This window comes from Ursus arctos, unplaced genomic scaffold (assembly GCF_023065955.2).
Source record: "Ursus arctos isolate Adak ecotype North America unplaced genomic scaffold, UrsArc2.0 scaffold_15, whole genome shotgun sequence".
NCBI classification, from domain to species: domain Eukaryota; kingdom Metazoa; phylum Chordata; class Mammalia; order Carnivora; family Ursidae; genus Ursus; species Ursus arctos.
Genome location: NW_026622819.1, coordinates 55,113,529 through 55,125,778, shown reverse-complemented (window position 1 = coordinate 55,125,778; position 12,250 = coordinate 55,113,529). Strand labels below are relative to the sequence as shown.

The 12,250-nt window shown below is 43.0% G+C and overlaps 1 protein-coding gene and 1 long non-coding RNA gene across 12 annotated transcripts in view; one reads left to right on the top strand and one right to left on the bottom strand.

Moving 5' to 3' along the window:
• LOC123001700 (uncharacterized) overlaps positions 1 to 12,250 on the top strand; it is a 97,564-nt gene that overhangs the window by 58,307 nt on the left and 27,007 nt on the right. For both annotated transcript variants that reach the window (XR_007191158.2, XR_008959234.1), the window contains exon 1: positions 1 to 12,250. This exon is cut by the window's left edge. This is a non-coding gene — a long non-coding RNA (uncharacterized LOC123001700).
• Positions 1 to 12,250, bottom strand: part of TENM2 (teneurin transmembrane protein 2) — a 523,183-nt gene that overhangs the window by 509,582 nt on the left and 1,351 nt on the right. The gene's annotated exons all lie outside the window — the stretch shown is intronic.

Here is a 12,250-nt window from a genome sequence, read left to right as displayed (position 1 = left end):
AGGAATTTTATCAACTGTCCAAGTTAGGCTTAATTACAAGAGCTAGGTAAGGAGAAGCATAATTCTAGGGTGAAAACTTACTATTTTGTCCTCTTTAGAGGATACAACTTGTTCCCACATTTTCATTCACATTTTGGAAACCAGGATTCAATTTGCATTCATGCATTTCATTCCCCCCCTCCTCATCCCCTTAAAGAAATCTTAACAATTGGGGGCATCTTAAAACTTGTTTAGTATCCAGTAAAAAAAAAAAAAAAAAAAACCTAGTTTGAAATTTCAATGATGCTTGGTTTTTGTTTTTTTTTTTTTTTTTTTTTTTTACTTAACTTTTTTTTCTTTCCAGTAACTCACTAAGACATAGAAATGGGGAGATAAAGTATCATTTAAAAGCTAAAATCTAGTTGACTGGAGTTTCACCCACTTCCTCCTGACCTGATACATGGGTGAGGAAATGTGGCCCTTCTCGTGGCTTACTGCAGGATGGTGAAAGCTGTGCTCATCAAAAAAAATCTACTTTTTTGTAGAGATAAGAATTTTAAAGTACTAGCTGAATTTGAACCACACACAAATTTTAAACAATGCATGGAAAATAATTTGCACACAACTGATAAAGCTCAGTGGTGACAGGAAAAGAAACCACTTCTTTTTCTGAACTCTCAGTGGAGAGAGGAGAATGGGAAAGAATGGAGAGGCAGGTAAAGGTGGGCAATTGACTTGAGAGACCTCAACCTGCATGACCTTGATACCCAAAGTCAGTGTCAAAGTCATCCTGCAGAGAGCAAGTGGCTGCTTAGGGAATAAGGAGATGGGCTAAGTTCCAAAACAGGAGGAGAGGGGAATGGGAGAAAGGGAACAGGATAAGGGGGAGTGAGAGCACCAGACACAGCTGATATTTACAGGCACCACTGAGTGGCTTTCCAGGAGCTGGCATATGGTCAACAGGCAGCTGCTTTGATTCCCCAGAAAGTGGCTGACAAGGTAGGTATGGTGAAAGGTCAGGGGACAAAGTGAATGAAGGAACTTTAAAGGACAGCACTGGAAATACTGGCCAAGGGGCCCAAGCCAAGAAGGATGGAGAGTGACTAACCACAGAGGGTGGAAGTGACTGGTTCTTAGGTAATCCATCAAATGGAATGAATGTGAAAAACCCCTTTTTTCACATATGGATAAAACTCAGTCCTTCAGCATCCACTATCCCAGACACAACCCTAGGCTCAAAATGTGGTGGTTAGCTTTGTGCATTCTTCTCAGTCTCAGAACCTGGTCCACGGTCTAGTCTGGATAATTACACATCTTCAGTTTTCCTGAATGTATCCCCTCTCCATGGCTATTGCCATTGGGATAGTGGTTAAAATTACTGAAGTCTGTTGGAGGGACTTGCGTTTTAATGTGTTTTTTGTGTGTGTGTTTTGTTTTTGTTTTGTTTGGCCATTTATTGGCTAAGAGAATCTTGGGGGCAGGTACTTCATCTTTAAGCCTCAGCTTTTCCATCTGTAATACCAGCACCTGACATCACAGGCCCTTTATAACAACTGAATAACATGATCCTTGTGAAATACCCGAGCATAGCACCTAGCACCTAGGAAAGGTTAATAGCTATTTGTTGAATTCATAAATCCTTGGTAGCTATATTGTTTGTACTTCTGTTTTAGTTTACATCGAGACATCATCTCCCCCCTAGTATACTGCAAAAGTTGGTTCACCAGTCTCCCTCTCTCCTAGATGGTCTTCCTCTCAAGTCCATTTTCCACATGTCTGCCAGGTGATTTATATAAAACCCAAGTTTGACTGTGTCACTCTTCTGTTTAAAAATCGTCTGATGGTTTCCAAATGTCTTTAGGTTAGTATCTGGATTTATTAACCTTGACAAGTTTCTTTAAAATCTGCCCCTTCTTTTCTCCCTCTCTTGCTCACTTGTTCTATTACCTTCAACTATTTCTAAAAGTCAGAGCCAGTTTCTCAAAGACGATGTAAAACTTCGGGGTGTCAGTAGAGATATTCTGCCATGTGAACTGTGAATCAAGGAAAATGGGTCTGCACAGAGTAGAGAATGATGGAGATATGCAGAGACAGAGAAAGAACGTGCCCTACGTGTCATTTCCCAATTTGTTCTAGTTGCCCTGTTGCAGAAACAAGCAAGTACCAATTGGACTACCTTCACGAGCAGCTCCCATCTGACTTCCACCCCACTTTGACTGTTCTATTTATAAGCGTGTGGACATCGGAGCTAAGCAAGCATTTGCACTCTACAATGAATGCCCAGCTGCCAGGGCAGACACAACCCATTTAGAATCCAAACTGGCCTGCATGCATTGGAGGGACTACATGAAATGAAATTCAAATTTGATACCAAAAATTATTTAGAAAAGGAAAAATAATTTTTATAAAACCTAAGTAGAGAAGGGCTGGTGAGAAAGTGAGAGAAGAATAAATCACCTGGGATTCAGGAGGCCCCACCACGAACCCACATTGGAAAAGACAGAAAGAACAAACAGGAGACCAGCTTGGTCAAGGGTAGATAGGCAGGCAAGAGGGGACAACTGTCCACTTTTGCTCACCCCAAGTTCAAGTTCAATGTGGGAGAGCTGCACTTGGATTCAAATGCTGACACTCTCACCCTCAGGGAGGACTGTGCCGGAGAGACCCTTTGAAGCACAAGCCTGACTCATGAAGGGAGGGAAGTGCTCAACTTGCCCATTTAATCTAAGGCGAAGAATGCCGTGGGGAGGCTTCCCAGCAGATATAAATATATGGAATATGTAAGGGAAGGGAACAGTCTTTTGCTTTCTTGTATTTTCATCTCTATTTCCATTGTGCTTTACATTTTATAAAAAGCTTTGACATCAACAGTATTAGTCAGTGTTGGCAAATGACCCCAGTCACGTGGCACTGCACAAGGTATCGTTCCTGTTCATTGCAGGACAGAATAGGTTGCAGGCAAAAGGCAGGTGGGTTGGGGGGAGGCCTCATATCCACACAGCCATGCACGGACTCGGGCCCCTTCTCGTGGCGCAAGCTCTTCTAAGTCCTCTCCCTTCCTTCTGCCCGTGCGTGGAGAAATAGAAAGGGGCATCATTTGTACAGAGATCTTCCAGGTCTGGGAATCGTCCGTGCGATTTCCTCTCACACGTTCTGTTGTCCAAAACTCAGCCACGTGACTACACCTAGCTTCAAGAGAGGCTCAAATTGTAGTTCAGTTGTCTGCCCAAGGGGAAAAGGGACAGTGGGCTGATGAACAATTAGCAAATATCTGCCACTTGCATTGTGCAGTTTCACTCTTGCAATGGAAAGTGCATATGCTATTGTTTTGAAAACCTAGTATATACATATATATTAAGCGGGTCTGTAAAATACATTACATCTGCCTCCCCCCCACCATGGCAGCAAGTACTCTACATTTTATCTTTTTGTTTCACTCAATCCATGTATAATGACATCCTGGTCTTCTGACGATACCTATACCTTAGGCAGCCACTAACCATCAATAGGAATCAGAACTTGAAATAAAATCTGTTTGTCTTTCCAACCTTAGACTGTAGCTCGACAAGGAGTTAAAGTTTAGTAAGACAGCAAGAAAGTCCTGATCATATTCACTGAGCAGAGAAATGGCTGGACCAGAAAACTGGTCAGCATCACCCATTCCTTTTTATTTTGTTAAATTGTAGCTTTTATTGTGCCCTTTGGTAGGTCTCTGAACACCATTCCCCTGCATAATGGGGAATATCTACAAATCAGAGCTACTTGAAGACTTTTATCAAGGCTGTGGTGTGTCCTCTGAGGAAACAAACTTTTGTGGTTCGTATGCCTCTTCAGTCTGGTTCAGATCTCCACGCTGAAAGGCTTGAGATGAAATGGAATACAGCAGTTAAAGTGCCCAATACTCTAGGCAGGGATCGAGTGTTGGGTTCTAGATTTTCTCAAAGTTTATCACGTACAATCCATGCTATTAATGTTGGTGTATTTTTGATAACACCCCTATGCATTACCGTCTAAGTCACGCAAAGCATGGAGCCGAGGACGCAAGTGGTGTACTACCCTGGACAGGATGAATTAATTCTAACCTCGTGTTAGAAAAAGCCATCCTCCCCCTCCCCACCACAACCAACCAACATGAAGCTTTGCTGTTTATACCCTTTTAGCTTCAAATTCAGAAGTTACAGAGGTAGAGGAATGGTAGGAAGGATGCCAGTAGGAGAGTCAAAGGTAATCGAATAATATATTCTGAAGTTCCACCCAGAAAAACCAGCAGGAGGAAAACAAAATACAAATACACAGATTCCTATCAATTATTCTACATTTGAAAGTTAGAAGCAGATGAGGTATTATTCTGTTCAAATGTGTTTACCCGTTAGCTGGTTCTAGAGACCACCTAGTTTGAGCTCAGCAGAGCTCTACTCACAGGCAACAGGAACATGATAACCACAACTGCTAAAAGAGTTATTACAAAGTTTTCCCTTTAAATATTTGTTAAGAAATTCAGTTCAAGTCTTCTATCACTTTTCACATCCCGATACACGAAAAGCACAGGGGTAGTCAGCACAGGAAGGCGTTTTCTTCCTCCGGTGTTTCTGCCGACTCAAAGTAACATATGGTTTCTTGACAGTGACTTTTACCAACTGCAAGCTTTTCAAACTCCACCGTCAATACCACATGCCACAGAAGGGACTTGCAATAAGCCAACAATGCACCCAAGCTCCATCTACCTCCAGTACATTCTACGGAACCCGAGCCCTCTTCTTCCTGAGGTGCCACTTGTTGGCATCCTAGGAAGAAAGCTTGGAAGACATCACATTTCTCCCACGTTAGGAATTCTAGCCCAGAGATACTGTACAAAAGATTTCAAACTACACAAGTAAGAAAGGCTGATTCTTTCAACTCTAACACGTGGCAAGAAGCAAGACCAGTTAACTCATACAGAGTTACTGTGACTCAGTTACTCTCTGCCATTTTTATTCAAAGCCTCCTTTTCCCTCGATTTTTCTGGCCTGCACCACCCTCTTCCTCTATGTCCCCTCTGTGTCCTTGGTGTTTCCATATCCAGTATTGGTATTAACGCTTCTGTTTGAATATATTTTATCTTCCTAATTGTAGTGAGAGGGGAGGGTGGAACATTCCTTCATGAGAGACATTTACTCTTCCCCACAAGGGCTTCACTGAAAGTACTAATTTTTGTATTATGGGCTTTGTATTAAATGAATTCATTAGTAGGGATCGCTCCTACTGGGTAGGATGCCCTCAGATTATAGCTCTCTAAAAAATAAAATTTTTAAAGTAAGATCAAAGTTGGGTAAGATTGTACCCAGAGAAATTATCCGTAACGAATAGGTGTCCTTTGTCAAGACAGGGGCCCAGAACACAGATGAGACCAAGAGGATGACCACCTTGCCCACTGCAAGGCAACTAGGGCACGTACACCCTCCCTCCAGCTAGCTCTCCACACGCTACATCATGGGCGCCCTCCACTGAGGAAATAAAAGCTTCAAGTAGAGTCAGCCCAGAAAGGTGAGCTCCGCAGCCAGTTTCTACCACGAAGTTCTCTAAGGGAACCAAGTTCAGAACTGTCTGGAAATAATTTTTCACCTTCAAGCAATCTCTTCTCTTACTCTGTCACACAGTTCCTTCTGTCTCCTGCTCTATTCCATCCGTTCTGGCCAAGAGAAGGGGCTGGAGAGGGGGAATGAAGAGCAACAGCAGCAACAAAAAGCAAAACCTAAATTTTGGAGGGAGAAGGGCAAATTCTTGCCTCTTTGTACCCTCCCCTACTAGCCTAAAAGAATGCTGTTTGCTACAACACAAAGACCTAAGTTGTTGAAAACATCCCTAAAATGAGGAAGTCAATGAGACTAGGAAACAATCCATTGCACTACTTGTTGGGTTCTATTAAGTGTCTGGGGCGGGGGGGGGGGGTAGTGAAAACTTTTCCAAATGATCTAAAGTAATCCTAGGATAACTCTTCGTTGAATTAAAAACACCACCACCACCAAAACAACCCATACCTAATTTACTTGTTGCTTCAATCAGGCATTAGTGGATTCTTAACGCCATATACTATTCACGGTGTCACCTGGCATATGTTATACATGGCTTTCGATTGGACGTTTCTGCATAATTGGAGCCAAGGCAATTCTGGGACATGGTCTGACAGTACAAGAAAGCAGGCTGAAAGGGCTCTATGCATGTGGGCCTATGTGTGTTTGTGCGTGAGTGCAAGAGAAAGAACAAGACAGAGCTGAAGCTGGAGTGAGAGAGGAAGCACAAGGGAAGGCCTTTGAAGGAAATAACAGTTTTTGGAAAACCATTTACGCTTTAAAGGATTCACATTGTGGCAAAACCAGCCCTTTCTTCATTAGAACAGAGTGAAATTCAATGAGGGACATGGCTCCATAGAGAGAAGCAAGACCCAAACCAGAACATCAACGCATAAACAAGTATGTTGGCAAGGTGGAGATGGACTCTGTCCAGAGGGGACATGGAAGGAGTGAGAAGGCGGAACTTTCCCAAACGAAGACACATACTGAAACCCAAGCCCTTCTATCCTTCCTTATCTTACGTATGGGATTAGTCGCCCACACGTGACGTTCAGATTCAGATGCTGTTTATTTCATTTGTGTGACTGAATGAATGGGTGTGCAGAGTTAATAGGATTTGCTCATGAAATAGTTAAATCAGCACGCCGTATCAGTGATCGGTGTATTAAGCCTTCCTTTGCTATTTCAGGGTGATTCCTCTTCTACATGAAACCTTCCCAAATCTCTCCAAAGGCAGGGAACATACTTTATAGTTTTCTTTAACTGTTGCAGTGTACAAAATGGTGTGAAAATTCCTCAAATTGAATAAGCTGGTCGTTTGATGAAAGCAGGATATACCTCTATTTGCCAAAGCAAGTATGCTCTAAAAAAGGGACTTGTAGGTAATAACATTTAAAGAAGTATTTATTTTTAGTATAGTTCAATTTTTTTACGTGATTCATTAAAATAAGAAAATACTGATACAGTGACGCAGGCAGATCCTTTCTCAGGGCAAAGCAGAGAATACTGCACTACAGTAATAATGAAAGCTACAATTAAGTGTCCTACTAACTAGGACTCAGGCACTTTGCCAAACATTTTGTTACACGTTGATTCAGTGAACCCTTCTAACAATGAACGAGGTGAGGACTCTGATCATCTCACTTTTCCAAAGGACACAGAACCAGAGCGTAAGTGACTCGCCCAAGACCTCACAAGAGCTTCGTGAAGAGCAGCGATGAAGTAGACCCGATTCCAAAGCCCACGGTCTCAAACGTTATTCGCCAGGGATCTAGGTTATTTTTCCTTCTCACTGAAGCTTCAGAAGCTACACAGAGTTAAAGAGTAATTGCTACCATATGCTAATTTCATGCACAGTAATTTGAAACGGATATAAAAAAATCATGAGAATGCTATTTTACGGTTCTACCTTTCGAACCAGTTCAGAGTATTCATAACTTGGTGTTTATACAGCCTCAGCCAAGTCAAAAAGGGGCCTCATTTAACCACGAATTTGCAACTTATGCAAAAATCCCACATCCTCCAAGAGTGGGGGTGGGGGAGGGGATGTAATGGTTGAGGGGAGAAAAGTAATACCTAGAATACAAATACAACATTTTCCAGAGAACTGCCCCATTTTTCCAGCAGCTGTCGTTTAGGAAGTGCTCCTGGTCACACTGATCCTGTGGCAGTTCTGTCCTCGTAACATAAATATTTTTACCTGCCTCATTCCTGTTCTTTTGAAATAAATTAAATCACATTGTTTTCCTTTGAGTTCCCCCTTACACTTACCAGGTTTTTGTTTCGTTTTGTTTAAAGGCGGGGAACAGCGGTGTGTGCTGGTGCTGAACCAAGTACATTTCTGAAGAGCGATTTTATTTTTCCAGGGCAAGCTCTAATAGGAAGCAGGATAATGGTACTGAATATAGAATCAATACATATTCAAATGGAATCTGTTTATTCTGCTTTTAAAACCTATCCCCTCAAGATGGGCTGAACTGCAATCTAAGGCTAATAGTATCAAATCATTAATAGCTGGGTTTGTGCTTCCTCTGACGACGGACGGGTGTCCTAGGAGCCAGGCAAGCATGGCCACGCCGATTTTATCAGCCTGTCCTCCGCCCTGAGGCCAGACGCTTGCTTACATGCACGTTGGTGCACAAGAGCAGGAAGGAGCAAGAGCTCTGAAGTAGGAGGCTCTGTGTTCAGATCCCAGCTCAGTCCTTTTCTAGCTACGTGAAGCCTAAACTAACCACTCAGCTTCTGCATTCTCAACTTAAGTGGGAGCATAGTCACCGCCCCAGAGGCAGAGCCACCATACTGCCCTACACCCAAGCTACCAGGAAGGTCATAGTTTATATGACTGGGGAGATTTCAGGGTTGAGCCCTGAGCACTCAGACCATACAGAGCCAGCTCAGGGGTTGTGGGGACTCGAGCCGTTGTTTCTAAAACACTTCACCCAGCCCCTAGCATGTAGTAAGTCCCCAGGGAAGGCTAGCGCCTTTTTTTTTTTTTTAATCTTACCATATGTCATCTATAGCTTCTAGTTCCCCATTCCAATATTTAAAAGGCTTAAGAACTGTGGTCCACGTTTCATCTGATTTCGCTATCAAGGGAACAAGGGGATTTTATAAATTTTCTGAGTCAAGTACTCTTTATATCTTTTTAGATACACTGTCTTTGCAAATTTCATTGTTTCTATGATTTATCGTGCCTGTGAAGAGGTCTGAAGAACTCAAGATGTCCTCAAATGTGCTATATAAAAATTCCCCACAAACCCCGATGTATTAATGCATTTAGAGAAGCGCATTCGGAGTGAGACTGGGTCAAATCCCTCACTCTCCATTTTTTGCTGATTCATTTCCCCAAGATCATCTGGTAAGCCTCAGTTTTCCCATTTGTACATCGGGGATAGTTGTCCCTACCCCCTAGCATTTTGGCGGCTGGGGAGGAAGACACTGCATAGCAAAGTGTTTAGCAAAAGCCTGGCTCACAGTTGATACTAAACAAATCACTGCTACATTATTACTAGCTGCTACTCTGCAGCTCTCAGCCCCCGGCAGAGGGATATTAGATCCAGAAGCCTCTTAAACTGCAAGTCATGCCACGGGAATGTTGCCCCATGAACTCAGCAGGGTTCAGAATTCTTCGAAAGATAATCAGCAGGGCATTGTTCTAGTTCTATCGTCGCTATTGTGGAAACCTGCTCAGCATACTGATTCTATAAACCTAAGCAGCTTCATCTGTAAAATACAATGATTAGATTCGGGGATGTCGTAAAAGGTCTCTTGAAGTACATACAGGCTTCTCTCATTTAAACAAGGTAAAATAGGCAGAACTTTTGTTAGGATTTTTCTCTTTTTAGTTACCTCTTTAGACTTTGGAGGTTACACCTGTGGCCATCCCTGCTCAATGTACATAGTACATTTTGCTGAGGGTCCAACTGTTCTTCTTCCTGAGCTTGGTGAGACCTCAGAATCCTACTCAACACAGTATGCCAGTGTGTTGAACCTTTCTCAACCCTTTGAGTTTTGATTTGAAGAACCTCACAAAGGTGCCATCCCTGTGTTGAAACATCTCGAATTCTTAGGACTGTCATCTGTAGGGGCCATGTTGGTTTTTCACCACATTGCATCTTTTGTAACTAGCTAACAATAGAATGGATTCTCAGTCTCAAGGACTTTACATTTTTAAGGTACTCCATTCCTTTAAAAAATATTTATGGAAGTCCTTCTCGATTCCTCCCACTATGCATTTTGAATCAATGTGGGGCGGGGGTAGGCCAAGCCTACAACAGCAGCTGTAGTGTTTGAAGCACAGAGACCTTTAGAAGATCAGGGGCTGGGCAGATGGGTAGAAAAGACATGCAATTAATCCTGGATATCAAAGAATTGTTTTTAGAGAAGGCTATAGACGACAATGTTCTAACACAGGGAGGAGTGCCACCAAAGCCTGACGGAAAGAGAGATCATGGTCTGGGTGGGAAATGTTTATATCCTTCAGAACAGCAAAGCACCCTGTAGGGTGGGCTGGGCTTGTGGCAATATGGGAGACACAAAAGTGACAAGGTCATCAGAAGCCACGGTCTTGGAAATGCAATACTTGAGAGACAATTTTAAAGGTAAAACAAAACAACGAAACACCCCAAACAGCAACACCTGGAGGCAGAGGACAGGGTGATGATAAAAGGAATATTAAGAAGAATAGCTTTTTATGTCAAATTACTGCGTATAAAGGCTGTTTGTCCAGGCTATTCAGCTCTGGACAGAAGAGCAGCTCATATAATGAGAAGGGAGGAGGAGAAATACCCCTCTATGGCATTTGGAGTTAGGTATATTTTCGTGTCACCAATAAGGCAAAGACTAGAGCATTTGTTTGTACCTGAAATAGGACAGCAACTTAATCACTTAGATAATTTGTTGGGCTACTGTATTTAAAGCTTCAAGATTTTTCTGTGTGAAGTAACCCAAATGCTCACATCTGGGGACGGTGGTTATGCTAACAAGTACTAGGTACATAGGATTATAGAAGGAAATTTTCACTTTGTGGATTCGAATGCTATTTACGGACATAGTGCAATGCGCCCGGCAGCGTGGAAAGCGCTGCAATTAAGGCCATGAGTGAATGAACATGGCTTCAAGGAGCTTCTCTTCTAATGTAGAGAGAGACCTTAAGCTCATCAACCATGGAGACAAGCACTTGTAAGGCCAAGCGTCGACTCAAAGGATCACATGGGAGGACTTTTACAAGTAGGAGTCAGGGCAGCTGTCCAAGTACAATGCGTGCTGAGCTCTCAGAGGTGAAAAGGAAAAAGAAGGGGACAGGGCCGCAGTGGAGCCAGGTTTCCCAAGTGGGGAGACATCAGGCACGATCTAGGATCTAGGGCCACTGTTTGCTCTAGGGGGTGGGGATGCAGCGCTCCCAGCATCTAAGGGAGTTGAGCCCAGAATGCTAAACATCCTGTGATGCCTCTGGCAGAGAATTATCTGGCCCAAATGTCAGTAGTATCAAGGGTGAGAAACTGAGCTAGTGGGAACAGCATCTCTGCCTTAGGCCTCACGGCTGGCAAGAACCAGGCTAAGGGGAGAAACTGAAGGAAGGTCAGGGGCTGGACGAAGGCGGGAGCTTGAGCTGAGGCCCCAGAGCGGCAGGGACCACATCGAAGGGTCTGGTTGGCTCACAGGCTTACCGTGTGGGTGCTTGTTTCCCCCAACCTCCGATGCAGTGACAAGCCTCCCAAGGTACTGAAGGAGGACAGGCACAGGCTGCCTCACTTAAGATCTTACCAGCCCCTGAGTGAGAATGGAAGGCAAGGAGGTGAAAAGGGAAGAGCCCAGGGAGGCATCAGGATGAGACCGGGGTGCTAAATGTAAGCAAGGCCTTTGCATTGATGGAAACCTTTGTCATCACAGAGCAATCCATCATTTTAGCTTAGAAAGTTTAATCCACTTTCTTTCAAAACAATACCTCACAGTCTTTGCCCCAGCTGCTTTCCCATCTCTGTTGACCTGTTTAAACATTTATGGAACACTTTCATGTAAAGCAAAGGGAGGGTCACCATTTTGGATACAGATGAGTAAGTCAGCTCCTGATGGTATAGTAGGACCATGTTAAGCATTAAAAGGTTAAGATAAAAGATGTGGTAAGAAAGGACATGAGATTATATTGTATTCTTCCATAGATGATTGAGGGAAGCAATTAAACTACTCTTGCTCTGTGTATTTCAAGAGTCATCTCAAGTTTTAACCTTATTTTACTTTGGTTTTCATATCTCAGCGGGCTCCGATGTGAGTAGGTAGATGGGGAATTTGTGTGTTTAATTGGTTTTTCTCTCCCTCCAGAAACACAGGTATTCCTCAAAAAAGGAAAAAAAAACCAGTCAGAATATCAAATCTAGATAGCAACTTCCCAAATACCAACCCTTCGATACACATCTCACGATCATTGCCAATTCACGTAACAACCCAGATTCTTAGTAGCTTTCTGTAAATCATTTATTAATCACTGTTCTAAACACACCATCCATTTAACTAGACATAAGTAGAAGGTAGTTTAAAATAAAATTTAAGGGATTCAACGCCATGGGGTTAAATTCTCGCTAAATATCCTTGTCGGATAAGGAGACCAACATGAAGCCTCTGGGTTAAAGAGTGAAATTCACAGGTTTTAGAGAGAAGTCCATCATCACACAGAGGCTTCCCCTATGGCAGGAGTCAGCCTGGCAACTGTTTCTGGACAAACG